This window comes from Galeopterus variegatus, unplaced genomic scaffold (assembly GCF_000696425.1).
Source record: "Galeopterus variegatus unplaced genomic scaffold, G_variegatus-3.0.2 Scaffold4192, whole genome shotgun sequence".
Taxonomy (NCBI): domain Eukaryota; kingdom Metazoa; phylum Chordata; class Mammalia; order Dermoptera; family Cynocephalidae; genus Galeopterus; species Galeopterus variegatus.
In genome coordinates this window covers 168,849-177,713 of record NW_007730303.1, presented here as the reverse complement: position 1 = coordinate 177,713, position 8,865 = coordinate 168,849, and positions in this window count along the sequence as shown.

Here is an 8,865-nt window from a genome sequence, read left to right as displayed (position 1 = left end):
GATTTTTCATATTTCTGGTATCTTTCCTTTGATGTTTAGTCACTGTGGCAAGGGATTTCACGGTCCACTGGTTTTGACACTATTGTCTGGCTAGGATGCTGCTGGGACTGCCAGTTTAGCACGGCTTCCTCGGTGTCTGCTCAGTTGCCCACTGGCACCTCGGGCACGTGGACACCTCGGTTCTTGGGCCTTTCTGGGAAGGCACCTCTCTGGTTGGTGCTCATTCAGCTGGGCTGGGGATGGGGTCTGGCAGTGGTGAGGCCTTCCTGCTAGGTTGCACGCTGGCACCTCGGGCACGTGGACACCTCGGTTCTTGGGCCTTTCTGGGAAGGCACCTCTCTGGTTGGCGCTCATTCAGCTGGGCTGGGGATGGGGTCTGGCAGTGGTGAGGCCTTCCTGCTAGGTTGCACACTGGTGCCACAGGGTGCATGGTCTCCACAGGACTCAGGCCTCTCGGGGGGGGGGCTCTCTGGTTGCTACACACTCAGCCGGGCTGGGGATGGGGTCTGGCAGTGGTGAGGCTTTCCTGCTCAGTCATGCACTGGCACTGTGGGGTGCATGGTCTCCATGGATCTTGGGCCTCTCTGGCAGGGTGCCTCTCTAGTAAAGAATTTTTTTAAAGCATAAAATAAGCATTAAAACCCTTCAGATTCACACATGGGTGAATTCACAAGTGTAATCAGCTTGATAGAGGAATGCCAATAGAGGATGACAGAGAGAAGTCCCTCCACCTATGTGAATGGTGAGCTCACTTCAGAAGCTGCTCAGTCTTAGAAATAGAGATAAATGATTTTATTCCACAAAGATATCACTCTGTCGACCCCTGAATCAATTTCACGTTTTAATATGTTATAAAACTTAAATGAAATTCTACAATTTTAGTGAACGCCCATGATTTTGTGAAGTGAGATGACCTCCCATCAACCAAAATCAATGAAAAATGTCTGGCTCAGTCTGCACCCAATCATAAATGAATCTGCACTTGTTGATATTATCAAAACCAGCTGGTTGCCTGGAGTGTAGTCAAGTTACACCAAGAGATGGGCCAAAACGACCATTGGTTGAATGCTGCATCCTAAAACAATAATTCCTGGTCTTCTATCCTGATAAAGAAAGGACATCTAACTTGTGATGTTGCAAAATATTGACAGCAGGTGCTATAGAGGTACTGGAATGCAAGAAGCAAGGACAAGGAGGAGGGACATTGAGTGGGGACCTGGCAAAGGGAACCAAAGTGACCCCATCTCCTTCCTTCATGTCCACATAGAACACAAGCACTTTCTCCCCTTTGGTTATCAAACCTAGACATGTTCAGATGCTTTTCTATCTGTAAACTCATGAAATGATCCTTGAAATTATATTACCAAGAGAAATTTTCCTTCATTGCTTATTTTGATACAATTTCAATAAATGTACAGTATGTGAAATTATTTCTTCATTTCATCCTGGTTCTTAAAATGCAATTCAATTTATGAACCAGTCTGTGGAATCCAGCAGAGCACAACACCCCAGGAGCACACTGTGAGCCATAGAACCAGGTTTCTGGGGGAGAACGAATAACCCTTCAGGGGCAGGTGATCTTCGAGTTAATTTCCAGTGGGTTGAATCACAGATTTCGGATTCTCAGTCAATAGTGGCAACCCAGACACCCTATTTCTTTGCTGTCTTGTGACCTCTGAAAACAAGAGGCAGGAGAGGGTTCCTGCGGAATCCATGAGGGCCAAACACTATGAACATATCTGTGCACCCCTAGCTGTGACCACAGACAAGGAGCCCGTGGGCGAGCCGGAAGTCCTGACCCCGAGGGGCAGGCAGTGCTGAGGGTCTGGGGCATCTCCATGAAGACTATGGATAAGAGGGGAGAAGAGAGCTATTCCTGGGAGATATGTTAAAATGATGGTCTCAGGCAATGAGTTTTTGATGACTTTTTAAAACACCATGAAGTATTTAAGGCATATGGAGGCATAGGAACAACAGATCGCACAGACTCACGGCTCAGATTGAGGAAGAAGTGTGTCCACAGTCAAGTCTCCTGTACCTGTCCCCAGTTACATCCCCCCTCAGGTAAACAGTGTCTTGGCTTGGATGTGTCTCCTGTCCATGGTCTGCTTTTATACATCTGTACAACTCCTTTAGCAATATGTGGCATCGTTTGCTCAACCCTCATTGCGATCCATCCTGGTTAACACATGTAGCTCCAATCGATTCCCTTTCCCCATGGCCTGGTGTGAATAGGCAACGTCTTTCTGCTCCTTACTTTTGTTTCCCTCTTTCCAAATTGTCTACATCAGGCAGGGGCTACTTCTACCAGCAGATGGGAATCAAGTTTGAAAAGGGAAACCTCCTCCACATGCCTGCTCCCCACTCCTAAGTTCTCTCTGACAGCGTGGAGTCAGATTCTGGAATCGTCCTCCAGTCCCGCATCCCCTAGCAGCCAGTGACCGAGTCCTGCTGGCGGCTCCTCCTAACACCCCTCACCGCCACCCCAAGACCCTTGCTCTCACGGCCTCACATCCGGAGCCCCCCCTTTCTAGCCTGCGTTGTGGTGATGCATCTGCCCAGCCACCTTCCCCTTGCCTTCCGCTCGTTCAAGTTCACCTTCGTGCATCCCAGCTGCTAACTCCCCGGTCAGGCTACCATCCTCTCATGCTTGTATTACTTTACCAGCTTCATTACTGGTAAGACCAGACCAGCCTCATAGTCAGAGGATCTTTCTGAAACAGAAACTTGAACCTCACCGAGCCCCCTCTCCTCCACCTTCAAAATCCTTCAGTGACTTCTCATTGTTTTCGGGATGAAATCCAAACACCAAAGTATGACGTACAAGACTCCTTGTGATCGGATCCCTGCCCATCTGGCCAGCCTTGGAGCCTGAGACTCACCTGCTGAAATCCCGCAGCCTGGCTGCACGCCCCTCTCCCTACACGTGCTGTCTCCTGCCTGTGCTCCCCCTCCTTTGTCTGCCTGGCCCATGCTGGCTCCTGGTCCTTCAGCACTTCTGAGCATCGTCAGGAGGCCTCTCCTGAGCCCCAACCCCACTGAGGAGGCCCCTGCCCTGTGGCCCACAGCAGCCCTGCCTTTGCCACTCTCCAGCCACACCTGTACTCCCTGGTACTCCCCTGTGCGTCTCTCTTCTTCCCCGCACAGAGGTGGGCTCCCGGAGAGTGAGGGCTGTGCTTGCACCTGTATCCCCAGGACCCAGCCCAGTGCCCGCAGCTGGCAGTGCCCGCAGCTGGCAGTGCCCACAGCTGGCAGTGCTGAGTGAACAGTGGATGACCTGTCACAGACCACAAGGGAGGAAGTGACAGCCACCACCTTCAGAGACTCTGAAGGGCAATGATCTCATTGCCGGGATTGTTGAAAAACCAGTACTCTGAATAAGTGGCTTTTCCACATCACTGAAGTTCATCCCTCTGAGCCAGAAATACGTTTATTTAGTAGTTTATATAGAAACTTTTCTAAAAATATTGCATGCTGGCTGATATTTGGCCAATGTTCTCTGGTGCACCTGGACGGGTTGTTTACAGCCACATTTATTCTCAGGTCAGTGCCTGTGCCCTATAATTATTAAATATTTTCAATGTCACTCCTGATTATTTTCTTTCTTGAATTTTTTAAGTAAGCAATGAAGAAGTTTCCAACATTTCCTGATGCTCCATTGTAATGAGCATCCTTCCTTAAGTAGTAAAATCTACACGACAGTTTCTGCCTACATCAGTGGGCCTTAAATGCCTCGCCTTTTATTATCAAGGACACTTCATATCCCTCGTGTCAATGACGTTCATCTCATCTGCCACTTCTCAGCCATCAAGGGAAAGTCCTGCATTTGCACCATGCCTCTCACAGTGCCATTTGCTCTGCCTCTAAGAGCAGAACTGGAGCAGCCAGGAAAAGCTGCAGCTCAGTCCAGCTGCAGGCCCACTCCCGCCATGCCCTGACCCTCCCTCCTCTCCTTCCGCCTCTGCCCCAGAGCCTGGCAGAGCCTTTTGTAGCTGTCACAAGGGGGTCTGTGCTGGTGGAATTGATCTGAAGATGGGTACCAGCAAGGTGGGATCATCTCTGCTGTATCTAAGCAGCAGCCCAATGGCTTAAAAGACCAATCAACCAACCAACTGAGAAACTTCACCCTGTTTTTATATGATGCCAACTGTCCCACTCAGGATATTTTATATAATCAGAGATGGTTTCCTTCAGTAAGCAAGTCGGGAATATTTTTCCTAGGGTTGGCTAACAGCTCCTGGTCATGCTCAAAATACTTGATGGAAATGCTACTGAAATTAGGCCCTCAAGAGTTTCAGACAAAATGCAACATTACATTGTAAATGATAATGTGAAATTGACACCTTGGAGAACTGCATGGTGTTTGGCTTTTTAAAGTTTTAGGCCTTTTAAATTTCCCCTCATGCTATGAAGTGAGGCTGTCTGAAGGGTGCACATTTTCAGTTTATAGTATTTTCTCTTAATGATAAATGTCATCTTTCTATACAACCACTCCACTGTTTTCCCCAACAATCTTAAGTGTGTTCTTTCAGCAAAGCCACACATAGAAGAGAATTTTTTCCTTCTCATTAGCAAGAATTCTTCATTGGCTAGCAATAATTACTTTCAGCATAAAATAAGCAAGCCCCCTCCCAATTTTTAAGTGGGTAAGATTCAGCCTAAGATGAAAACACACCAGTGATTAGAGCCTTCATTTTTAATTTCAGCATTTACTTGCAATAGGAGGAAAACTGAAATTAATTTTCCACTTTACTTCATTGGCAAACTGTTTTTCACTTTGCTGAACGCTCAAGGCACGGTAATAAATGACAGATAACGAGCCGCCAGCATGCTCAGTGCATGGATGAGACTTCTTAATAGACAGTCACGTGGCCCCTCTCTGATGAAAACTAGCTACCCTGCCCCGTCTGGCCCTGACTCACAACAGCCTTCTGTGCCACTGGAGGGCGTAGATATCAAACCACGGTGACCTAATGGGCTTCACCAAAAATACAACTCTTCACTGAGTAAGAGGCACCAGCACAGAGGTTCTTTGGTGGTGGCCGAGGGACCAAAGCAATCCCTACTGAGACACCTGCATTTGTACACCATGGGTTAGACAGTTTTTCTGCAAGGACCAGAAAGTAAATATCACAAGCTTTTCGGGCTGTACGACCTCTGTCACAATGATCAAACTCTGTCCCTGCAGCGTGAGGGCTGCTGTGGACAATGTGTACATGAATGGACATGATTGTGTTCCACTAAAACTTTATTTCCAGACATTAAAATGTAGATTTCACATCATTTCACATATCATCAAATATTAGGCTTCTGTTATTTTGCCCTTTTAACCATTTAAAAATGTAGAAAACATTCTCAGCTCAGAGGTTTCACAAGAACAGGCAATATGATTTTTTAGAACAGTATCCACTAGTCCTGCAAAGCCCATGTTTGAAGCGCATCCTTCAAGCGGTTTGGGGTAGACTACACTCCTGCAGGTAATTCAAGACACTGGCGCGATGTGTCCCTCCACTTCCTGTCACCACTTCCTAGGCCAGTTGCTCTCAAAGAGGTGGGCAGACCAGACCAAAAAATTGAGTCAACATGCACAGTCAAAGGTATCAGAATGACCGGAAAAAATCAGGAGATGTTCTGGAAGAAAGAGTCTTTAAAAAGTGTACTAAGACGATAATTCACAGCGCGCTGCCAGTTCCAAAGCATGGGCCATCACCCTCTAATTAATCTTAGTGCTGCCAGTTTCTGCTCTCGGAATCAAGATGAAAATTCCCCACACATTTCATTCAAGCAGATGCAAGGCCTGACTACCTTAGCAGAGAAGGATTCCATGGAGATGAAACTGCAAAACGGCAAGCTCGCTGGAATTCTGTAGCTGGCCGAGGGCGTGTGGGTGCAGAACTGTAGGCCTTCACATTTCATCACTGCTACACGAGTCTGCTGAATTTGTTCAGATCTGCTCTGGGCATCGCATTGCGGGGAATGTGGAATGTCGTGGTCCTGGTGACACAGATGGAAGTGGATTCCACTCTGTGCTGTGGGGAACCGTGGAATGGCTGCGGTGAAATGAGGCTTGGATATGGCTGAGAAATGTCACCTCCTGGAACTGCAGCTGCAAATTAAACACGGGGACTCTCTCAGAGAAATAACACCTGCATTCCGAGCAGAGTGAAGGGCAGGAGCAGAGAGAGGCCAGGCAAACAGCAGGCAGAGGAGCCTGATCCAGAGCCGATGCCCCCAGCTGGGCTCCTGGCCCCAGGCAGCCTGCTGAGCTCCCACCAACACCTCCAGACAGGAGTGCGCAGAGAGGAGAGGTGTCAATTTGGAAGTTAAGTGAGAAATAAACCCCTGCTGAGAGGTGAATTAAGGAGGTAAAGGCTGTGACCTAGAGGGTGCCAATAATTAGAAAACGATGATGAAAGAGCCTGGGCCTGGTCTGGAGCGTTTATTCCTGGCAGCTGAAGAGCCAGAGGGGCCTGCCCTGCAGCGGAGGTGCTGACTGGGTTCTCTTGCCTCTGCCCGGGCAGGCCCGCAGCTTCCTGCCAGCCTGGCTTATTGGGAGCCTTTGTTAGCACCACCCAGAGGAGCCCTGATGGAAGGAGGGAAGGAGGCCGTCCCTCACCGTCTGCAGGCTCATGTGGACATCTGCCAACTTCCCATCCAAATGCTGTGCCCGGCCACCCCTGGCCCTGTGTAGGCAGCATGGAAGCAAAGTCCAAAGGCCAGGACACTGCCTGGGATGGACATCCATAGCTAATGCTCTGTGCATTCTCCCTTCATCAAGACCAAAGGGTCACCCAGTAACCTCACAGGCAGTGAGAGATGTTCTTCTAAACAGAATCCCTCACCTCCACATATAGCATGGGATAGAATCATCCCAGACCTGCCAGGTGGAAATCCTCGCTCTGTTAATTGGTACCTGTGCCACCCTGGGTAGCCCAAGTAACCTTGCTGATACAAAGATTGCCCCACCTGTCAAGAGAGGACACAGCAATCTGCAGAGGCCCAATTAGTGGTTCCTGTCCCTTCCCCGGGATGGGGCTATTTCTGATTCTGAAGTCACAGTCAGTTTTCATGGGCATCAATTGCGTGGTTCCAGACAATCCTCCCATAGCCTGCTGCTATGAGCCCTATAACCCACCTGACAGTCAGCAAGATCTGAGTGGGTCACTGGCCACGTGAGTGTGGAGCTTGGTGGGGATGGGGCAGGGAGAGATAGGCCCAGGGATCGTAGGCATAGCAGAGACCATTTCCATCCCTGGGCAGACATGCGATCCCTTCCCCCACTCCTGGAGGGGGACAGAGAAGAGCCAAGTCTAGGGCTGATTGGCTAACAGAAGAGGACCAGCAAAGCAGACCCAAAAGGCATGGCCAGTGAAGTGAAAGACCCCAGCAGAGAGGGTGTCCTTGAGCCAAGAGAAGAGGGAGGCTGGACGGCACCCAGTGCTGCTAGGAGGTCAAGCAAGGTCAGGACCGAGAGGCGCTGCCACTGTTGACCTTGTCAGAGCAAAAGCCGGACTGGTGCCAGTGGAGCAGTGGGGACACAGGACAGGTGGGTGGTGCACTCTGCATGCCCAAGAGGGAGGCAGAGACCAGATGAGTGAGAAGGGAGGGTAGTTAAGATGGGGCAGGTGTGTGAGCGGGTGGAGACAATCTGAGAGGGAAAAGGACTGGGGCTGCAGGAGACAGGGGGACGGCAGAAGGAGAAAGCTCCTGGCAAGGCAGAGGGATGGGAACAGGAGCAGAGCCACAGACCAGAGATGGGCGACTCTCCATAGCCAGAGAAGGTGTGGTGGTTTTCTCTGTCAGTGTGAGGAATAACCACGAAGTTATTAAAACCGTACAAGTTTATCATCACACAGATCTCTGGGTCAGGAGGCTGGCGGGACTCAACTGGCCTCTCTGCTCAGGGTCTCACGGGCTGAAGTCAAGCTGTTGTCAGGGCTGCACTCTCTTCTGGGGCTTGAGTTCCTCCTCCAAGCTCGCTCAGGTTGTTGGCAGAAAGAGTTCAGTCGCTTGCGGCTGTAGGACTTAGGTTTCCCATTTTCTCACTGGCTGTCAGCAGCGGGTTGTTCTCTGCTTCTGGGGGCCTCTCTCCAGTCCCCACCACGTGGCCCCTCCATCTCCAAAGCCAGCAGCACAAAGAATCCCCCACATTGAATGCCTGACCTTTGGGGATGCTCAAAATCAAGCCTGATTAGGCCAGGCCCACCCAGTGAATCCTCTAATCTTCTCTTTGATGAACTCACCTTTGACTAATAAGTAACCTAAGCATGGGAATGATGTCCATCGTATCCACAGGTTCTGCCACACTGAAGTGGAAGGGATCATGCAGGGCATGTACACCAGGGGCCAGAATCTCAGAATTCTGCCTACCATGGGAAACAGGGAAAAGACGGAGACAGGAAGAGGCACACTGAGAGACTGGGAAAGGCAGAGGGTTTTTCAGCTCACAGTGTCTATTTCTCAATGCAATGTGAGACAGTCATCTGCTGAGGAAGTCGGAGGAGACCGCGTGTCAGTGGAAGAGGAAAGACAAGGAGGTTTAGGCCGAGGCCGGGCTGCAGCAGGAGGCTGGAGAGGACGACAGCGCCACTAGGATCCATCCGTCCCTGCTCTGTGTCGCTTTCCCCTCACTTGGGTTGTCCTCCCACAACACCCCCTAAGTAGATCACAAGCTCTTTCTGGGCAATGGCCACGTCTGATTTCACGTTTGAACGCACCCATCACCACACCCTCGATAAAGCGCTTCTAAACATAGGACCCAGTTTGGACTCTGCAGGACATTCTGTGATTATCTGAGTCCCACAGTTGGTCCACACCAGCAACCAGGGGACAGGTGCCTGACAAAGTCAGCCAGCAGGAGCTTCA